This window comes from Amia ocellicauda, chromosome 9, assembly GCF_036373705.1.
Source record: "Amia ocellicauda isolate fAmiCal2 chromosome 9, fAmiCal2.hap1, whole genome shotgun sequence".
Lineage (NCBI taxonomy): Eukaryota > Metazoa > Chordata > Actinopteri > Amiiformes > Amiidae > Amia > Amia ocellicauda.
In genome coordinates this window covers 18,297,299-18,305,862 of record NC_089858.1, presented here as the reverse complement: position 1 = coordinate 18,305,862, position 8,564 = coordinate 18,297,299, and positions in this window count along the sequence as shown.

Below are 8,564 nucleotides of genomic sequence, written 5' to 3'. Positions count from 1 at the left end.
ATGGCCCCAGCATGACCCCAGCACCACAGAACACATGTCCTTACTTTGCTGTGTGTTCTGCCCATAGCCAGGCCAGGATTTAGCACCAGAGTGTTTCTCCCACTAACAGTAAGAGATTGTTTTCAGTGTCAGGTTTTCCCTTCCAGACCCTCCATTCACCCACAATGCCTTTGTTAAACCATTTTAAAAGTCTAAGGTTTCATCTGACTTAATTTGCTTTATTGCAATTTCTGGTCCAGGTTTTGAATGATGGAGAAGACAGCGAATTAAACATTCCACAAAACTAAGGAACGATTTATGTATTTACATTTTAACTATGCTTTTACCATGCTTTTACCATGCTACAACATTTACCATATATTACCATGTTTTCACCATGGTACACAACACTCTTTTGAACCATATTCTTTTCGCTTGGTATACTGTACTTCACCACATCCCTTACTGATGCAAACTACATCCTAACCTAAATTCTAATACTACTTTGATTTCACTAGCCACTCAGATACTTTGTATATTTCCATAAAATAACCTGTATTATTTATTCATTTGTTTTGTTTTCCAACTCCATACATTCATACTCAACAGGAGTGTAAAACCATCCTGTTCTAGAATCACTCCTAGAACTCCAGAAAAAAAAAATATGATCGATAAATAAGGTGCAGGTGCAACCACCAGAAATATGGTTTTATACGGCAGACACACAGAGCTTTCTATCAATGACAGTCATTGTGCTGTGCTGTTCTGAAGAAAACTGAAGGGCCAAAAAGTGGAAGCAATACAGGGGGTTGTTTGGGCAGGTGGCGGAGGGAGGATTCCCTGTGATGATATGTGTGTGTGTGTCTGTGTTCAGAAGCAGCTTGTTGCTCTCCTTTTCACTTTTCCCGAGTCATTTCCCCTCTCTGTCAGTGGGGGGTCAGGATCACTTCGCAGGTTCAGACATGATAACTTATGACCTGGCAAATCATATTACTGTTCCTCTGGGGTTCGGCCTGGAGCAGGGGGTGCTGATACATTTAACAGAGCTGAAGATAAAGGATAAAGACACCAGTAAGTATCAGTGATGTTCAGTTGTATAGGGACCCTGTGTCGCACAAGCAAATGCCAAATGGAAGACTGCATTGTGAAGAGATGCACACCCTTAGAGTTGGGGATTGCAGTTACAGTGGTATACCTCATTCCATTGCAGGGCCACCGCAAGCTTCACCAACCATTTCCTGATTGATTATTAATCTGCTTACAATGTGCAAAGAGTTGCACTGGCCGTGACATAGACCCAGGTAAAGGCAATCAGGAAAGAAGGAGGAAAACGATACTGTAAATGTATTGCAATAACTCGTGAATGCAGAGCAATGACAGAGCTGAGTGGAAAGACAGCCCCACAGCTAATAATACAACGGAGGTGTCCAAGTGCTGTGGCAGGCGCGCTGTGCTCTCAGACCGCTCCTCGTATCAGTTGCTCACTACAGCTGTTCCTTTAATTGCTTATCACCTTCTAGTGGATGGAGTGGGTGTATAACTTGGAAACAAATGGAGGATCATCTTTCCCTTTGTCCTCTGCACTTTCTGAACACTTGACTCTTGCTGTTAAGAGAACTAGTATCAAAATACATACATACATATGTGTGTGTGTGTGTGTGTGTGTGTTTGTATGTACATGAATCCCATTGAGATCAAGAGCTCTTTGCAAGGGAGACCTGGTGGAGAGTCTAAATCTGCCAGTGATCGCTTCAGATTCATGGGGCCATTGGAATTCACACAGACTTCCTGCTGGAACATGAGCACCACAATTCCCACAAACTGTACACGTCCCTGTGGCATCTTTATGGGCCATGCTCCCCAGTAGTGTAACAAGCGGCCCAATTAACATTTTAGCAGAGTGAATATATAGAGAGGAATTACAACCCCCTGAAAGTGAGTCAGTGTGGGCAACATCTTAAAAAAATGTATATATATAAATAAGGCCAGGCATTTGTTTGGTTTATGTTTCTGCTCGCAAAAGAAGCAACTCCACATAAGTGCTGCGTAATATGAACATGTTTTGTAAAACTTTCCTGAGGTGCGTAGTTTGAGAGCCAAGCAGGGGGTGTGCCTGTAGAAATGTGGCCACTATTCCTTTAACTGCTATTACCAGTCACAGTTACTCAGGTTCAGATTAGCTCTTACCCATAAATGATACATATATCCTATTTGTTTACCCTAAAAAGTAATAGTACCATGTGTAAATCCTGAAGCATGTATTAATCATGATACCTCCAGGAGGAAGACATCCTATCATCCATAATTCAATGCTTATTACATTGTGTTGGAATCCTCAGTTTCACTGAGTGCCGGCAGCAGGATGGAGGTATAGCATGTTACTGCCACCCTTACTGAGACTCAAATTCAACTCTCTACAGCCCTCTCTGTCCTCTGTCTGTTTCTAAGGGCCATTGGAGTTGTATCATTATAATATATAATAATACTTAACAGACATCTTTATATAAGTTGACTTACATGTTTGACCAAACTACCATGCAATGTACTGGAAACACACAGCATTACAGGGGGTGATGACATCATTAGAAAAAAATACATTTAGTAACACATTCCAGCGACATTATAGTAGCTTATTCTTCATCTGGAATATTCCCAGCGTCCCATCTTGGGATAGGAGACAACAGAGCAGTACATCCAAATATCATATGTATAAATCTTTCTTTTCCATTTCCTTCTCATCATTTTATTTCTCTTCTCTACTGTAGGTGTTTTGTATGGCACTGTTGTTTCTCTGCCTAAATTACCAACAAGAACAATCTACAGCCCAGGGAAGAGGTGCAAGGGCTGAGAGATGTGATACTTGGATGCACGGGTTGTTTACGCTGCTGTAAAACAAATATGTCTTCACCTTTTGTTGATATGTGTCCTTCCCCTCTCTCCCCACCACATCATTACTCTCTGAATTGCCTTTGTTGATGGGATCAGAAATATGCTCTTTAACAGCTGTGTGATTGATGAGCACTTCAAGGACAGAATTGCCACCCTTTTTGATATCGCTCTTAAAATCAACTGCATTTTATGTTTGGTGGTGCATATTAAAATAATCACACACTCACACACACAAATGTTCTAGGCTTCTAGGCATTGAATGGATCCTGTTTGCAAAATGCTCCAAATGTGGGAAAGGAGGGGAGCCAGCTGATGTTTGCTGGAGCTTGCAATCATATCATCCTTTTAATAGTCCTCGCCGTTGTGTGGAAAAGCAGCCTCTGCCTTCCACAGTAAGCCTCCCTGACCCCCTCTAATGCACCCCTGCAGTGAGGGTGCAGCAGAGATTGTAACTGTAAGTGTCTACTTCTGTGGGGCAATACCAGTAGCCCATGCTTCTCAGAGAACAGCACAATCCTGATGGAGACAAGAAAACAAAAAGACAAAAACAAAACCCTACTGAATAGACTGTCATATACAACAGACTGTCAACAACAATAACAACAAGAATCAAAACATTGGTGTGCGTGTGTGTATTATTGTAACAAAGCCCCTATGTAAAATTATGTTTAAGAAAATGGCCAAAGGTTTGTATACTCTGTACTCTACACTGGTTAAAGCCACAGGTGCATCCTAGTCCACGGGACGTATTAAACAGTGTCAAGATTCTGCTTCTTCTCTTGTTCCCTCAACCCTACATGCCACACGAAGGAGCACCCATTATGGCAGAGCAAGACCGTTCAGCCACTGTACTATACTCATGGTAAATCCAGACCCCTGTATTTCACCTGCAGCAGTTTTATGATGCTGTAACAACATCTAAATTAAATTAACAGCTAGAACGTGAATTCAATCATTCTGTTTATTTATTTAGTTGGGGTGTAACAAACACTGCAATGAAGATTCCTTATCCTGACTACCTGTATTGCTGGTAAACAATAGTTTTGTTGTTGTTGTTTTTTCCAGCATGTGGGATGATACAGAAGACTCCCTTAGCTTCCCTTTCATTGTATTATTGTAATGTTTTTTTTAATATATGATTATTTTCCTTCTGCAGGTTCAAACCCCTCTGGGATGTGGCATTTCCTGAAAGGCTAATACTGGTGTGGGTGGAAAAGTGATGACAGAAAACTGCACAGCAGCACAAAGTATGACGAGTCTGGGATAAATACTGATTGGAGACATTGGTTTCAGAAAAGAGGTTCAGGATGTGGTTTGTTTGCCTTTGGGGTATCTGACCTACTCTAAACACCTTCAAATGGTCCCTGTATGCCCACGGAAATGACCATCTTCATCCTGCAGCTTTGAAATTGTGTGTGTGTGTCTGTGTGTCATCACCCTTGAGCTGTCTGACACACGGTTGACTGAGACCCTGAACATCTTACATCTATACGAATTGAACAACATGATCTGGAATGTATTTTACTAGCTTTTCATTTAGACAAACAATACAAAATATATGTATATATATTTCTGTTGATCAATTACACACTCATTTTGCTTCATAAAGACCCTGAAGGGTGTGTGTGTGAGATGCTGGTGTGAATCAGGATGACTGACCACATACACTACACTATTGTTTACTTCACACTGGTCTTTCCTGGCTCACCAGCTTGCTTGTAGCTTTTCCAGATAAATGGAGGTGTCTGTCTGAGAGGGCAGTGTGGGAACTTTCCACAGGCCATCAGGGCTTTAGGGCGAGGCATTTGCGATATATGGAAATGGACTTACTTCCAATTCGGAAGAGAAAATGTCCACAAGCTGTCCTGTGCTGAGTTTTGATTCTAAAGTAAAAAAACATAAACAAACAGAAAAAGAAGCACGAAATCATAGTAAAACATGCTTATACTAAGTCTCCCAGGGAGCTGATCTCATCTGCTAAACACTTATAATTATTTTTGCTATTTTTACTTCATTATGCACATGAGTTAATCTGAAATAGCTCTTCAATCCCTTAAGATTTGTTTGTTTTTTCCTCCCTTTTATTTTATTTTATTTTATTTTTTATTGCATATTTTTTTTCCTTCTCTTGGTTGCATGTTGGATTCAAAGCTCACAGCGTTAATGTTTCATACGAGTCCCAGTTCTGTTAGTGCGTGGGCAGCGAGAGGAAGGTATAAATAATGAACGGTAGACATAGAGAGGCTGAGGGGGAGGGGTGTCTTTCTGAATTTCATTCAGTCACATTTATATTGTATGCAGGTCCATTGCAAGAGAGATTCCGTTAGAAAAAATAAAAATATCTGTGAATTTATTTGCAAATGATGACAACATTAAGGTATGGCTGTGGCTTCAGCATTTCATTGTTACTCTGTCGCACTGAGTGCTGTTTGAACAAGAGAGGAACATCTGGATTGTTCTGTGGATTGAGCACTGTGTTTATCAGACATCTAAATATGAAGTAGATATCAAGTTACGTAATTAATGTGGCTTTTTTAAAATGCATTCTGTTACAACTTCCTAATTTCTTTGAAAGTGAACTCTAAACCTTTCTTCACAAAGGAAGTGACCGAGAAAACAATTTAATCTTAAATAGTATGTTGCAACTGGCCTTTTGTTTCCACTGGGCAGCGGTAGGTCAGCACATTGCAGGGAACCCAAAAACCCTAACTAAAGAGAGCACCACTGCTCTCTGTGTGTCTCAGTCCTCTTACTACATGTCTTACTACGATATGCATTTTATATCTCAAAAGAGCGAGGAACCCTGCAGGGAAACTGTGAATTGGATCCTCTTTAGAGAAATGCCAAGTGCTTTACTTTTCAATAAGACATTTTTGTAACCATTTGCAAAAACATAAATAAAGTAAATTAATTAATAAATTAATACAAATGAATTAATTAATTAATGTACAGCACAGGACAGATAACTGCATTTCTTCTGTGCAACTCTGACTCAGCCCTCCCTTGACCTCTCTCTCTCTCTCTCTCTCTGTCCACCAGCCTCCATTCCACAGCCAGTGAGGCCTTCTGTAGCCCTGTGGCCAGTGTTTGGCGTTACATAGCTCAACATGTGTGTATATGAGCCAGTCAGAGGGACAGTTGAGATCTCAGGAGGGCACAGTACCCCCACATCTGGTGACTGGTATAGTCGTTTGATATGCATTTGTGTTCAGAGTGTGTGTCTGCAATGACAGTTTGGATCTGATTTCTTGACCACCTACACTTTGGCTGCCATAACTTCTATCTGCATCCATTTGATCCAAAAGTTGTGGAGTAAGAGTTGGGTTCTAGATCCCTGAGTTCATGTGAGCATGGCTGAAAATGTCAAGTTTGCAGCAAGGGGAACAGAGGCTCAGAAATCCAGTTTGGTCTGCGAGGCACAGCCTGCTACATCCTGCGGCCTTTTCTCATTAAGGAACACTGGGTTCTAATGAAAGGGCTTCATGCTGCGTCCTTTTATTTTTAATTATGATTTTAATCAAACAAGCGTCAGTGGTTTTGGTCCTGGAATTTGCCAGCTTTACACCCTCCTACACAAAGCTCCCTACCTGCGGATACTGCCCAGTGGCCCGTGAATGAAAATACTTTGTCTTGCAATTAGAGGACAGATGGGGAGAAGAAAGTGGAGATCCAGGGCTGAAAATATGCTTGTGTGCATAGCATTCTTCTCCAAATATTGGTCAGCGCTTGACATAGAGCAATAACAAAGTGTCTGACCTCGAGTCCATCCATGGGATGTGTAGAGAAAGAAAAGTAATTGAAATGTGCAGGAGCAGGTTGTATACATGGCTACTCCATCCCATGCTAAACCGGATGTGTCTGTGGGATGCAGGTAATATAAATACTCCAATTTAAATAAGTCTTTTGAACTGAGAAGTGCCAGAACTCAAATGTTTGAAATGTGAGAAGTGAGAGCACTGGTCCATTTCAAGCGCTGACTGATATCGTGTAGCACACAGTGATAAAGGGTCTGATATATTCAAAGAAGATAGTAACTAAAATAAACACACTGTGGAAACGAGGTTGTTTGACATGCTTATTTCCACAGTATTGGTAGCAAATGCAATGACCTAGATGAATATCTAATCCTCTATTATCAGATTCTGTGACCGAATTCACACAGCACTCAGCACTGCAAATACACTGCCCCAGGTTTTACTGCAAAATAAATAAATAAATCAGCTAAAAGTTTTGTTAAAAATGCAGCTTTAGTCAAACACCTTCAGGGCCAGGGCATATTAACATAATATTTTTTTAATAACACTTCTTATGTTTTTAAAAATACATTTAAAAAATGGGGGTGGGGTGGGTAGGGGGGGATACAAATATTCTATCACAGCTGACGCAGTGGATATTGTACTGTATGATTTATGCAACACACAATGCTGTGCAGAGAGGCGGTCCTGTCCAGTTTCATTTCAGGAATCTGCATGGCTAATTATTTAACCACATCCACTTGGAAACCTTAATGAAGGCATAATTTCTCTCTCTAGCCATGTCCTGGGCTTGGCATCCTCTCTGTGAGAGACTTGAGCAGATGCACAGCCAGGTTCTGTAGCTGGATAGTTAGAAGTATGAAATTCTCCCCACTCCCCTGCCTCCCTCTCCCACCACATGAAAACACTCTCTGGTTGCTCTCTTGCTTCCTGATGTTGTACCTAACTCCCCGTTTTATCCCATCAATGAATAAAGGTATAAATAAACAAAATAAAAAATAATGATGGACTATTAAAAACAAAGCTCTGCTTCAGTTGCTGTGAGATATTGTGAATGCAGATCTGTTTCTTTGACATTTTTGAACAAATCAATGTTGAAATGGACTGTGAATGAAGCTGACTTTATATGTTACTCTTGTGACCTCTTTTTTTAAACCTAAATGAAGCAACACCTCTCACCATTAACATAGCTCTATATTTCTACCTCCCCCACCTCTGCATATCCAACATGCTAGACTGTATTCATCTTCATTTCAGCCATTTCTCCCCTTCCTTTCTCATCTTCTGTATTCACTATGATTTGATTCACTGTGTTGTCACACATTCACAGTTTAATATCGGGTTTGCGCGTGCTGCAGTCTACCACAAATCAACTTAGTACCAGCCCTATGAAAATGTGTTTTTTATGGAGATTGATGTACAAATATAAAGTACTTTGTAAAAAGGAAAGAGCAATTTGTTACTTTTATTGAACTTTAATGGCAGCAGAACATTCAGTATATCTATCTATATATATTTATCTGTATCTATCTATGTCTATCTGTCAATCTGTCTATTTACCTATCTAAATTATCTATGTATTTCTTGTCTACCTTTCTCTCACTCTTTCTTTCTCTGTCTACCTAATCCATCCGTATACTTAATTATTTTTGCCTTTCCAGCCATTCAAATCTTGTGAAAGACAAACACAGCAATCCCAAACAAATGAGGCAAGGAATTCTCACGCAAATGAGGTGGCAGCCACCCTGCTGATGCGGCTGGAAATTACAACAAACCGATTGCAGCTGGGAGAGCAGCTCTGCTCGGTACAGGGGGAGAGCTGCTTGTGCAAATGAAGTAGGGATGTTATATTTTATAAGATCTAAACTGAAAGACCTCAAAGGAAGGAATAGAGAGAGAGAGAGAGAGATACGGAGACTGGCAGGGATACAGGATTAGAAG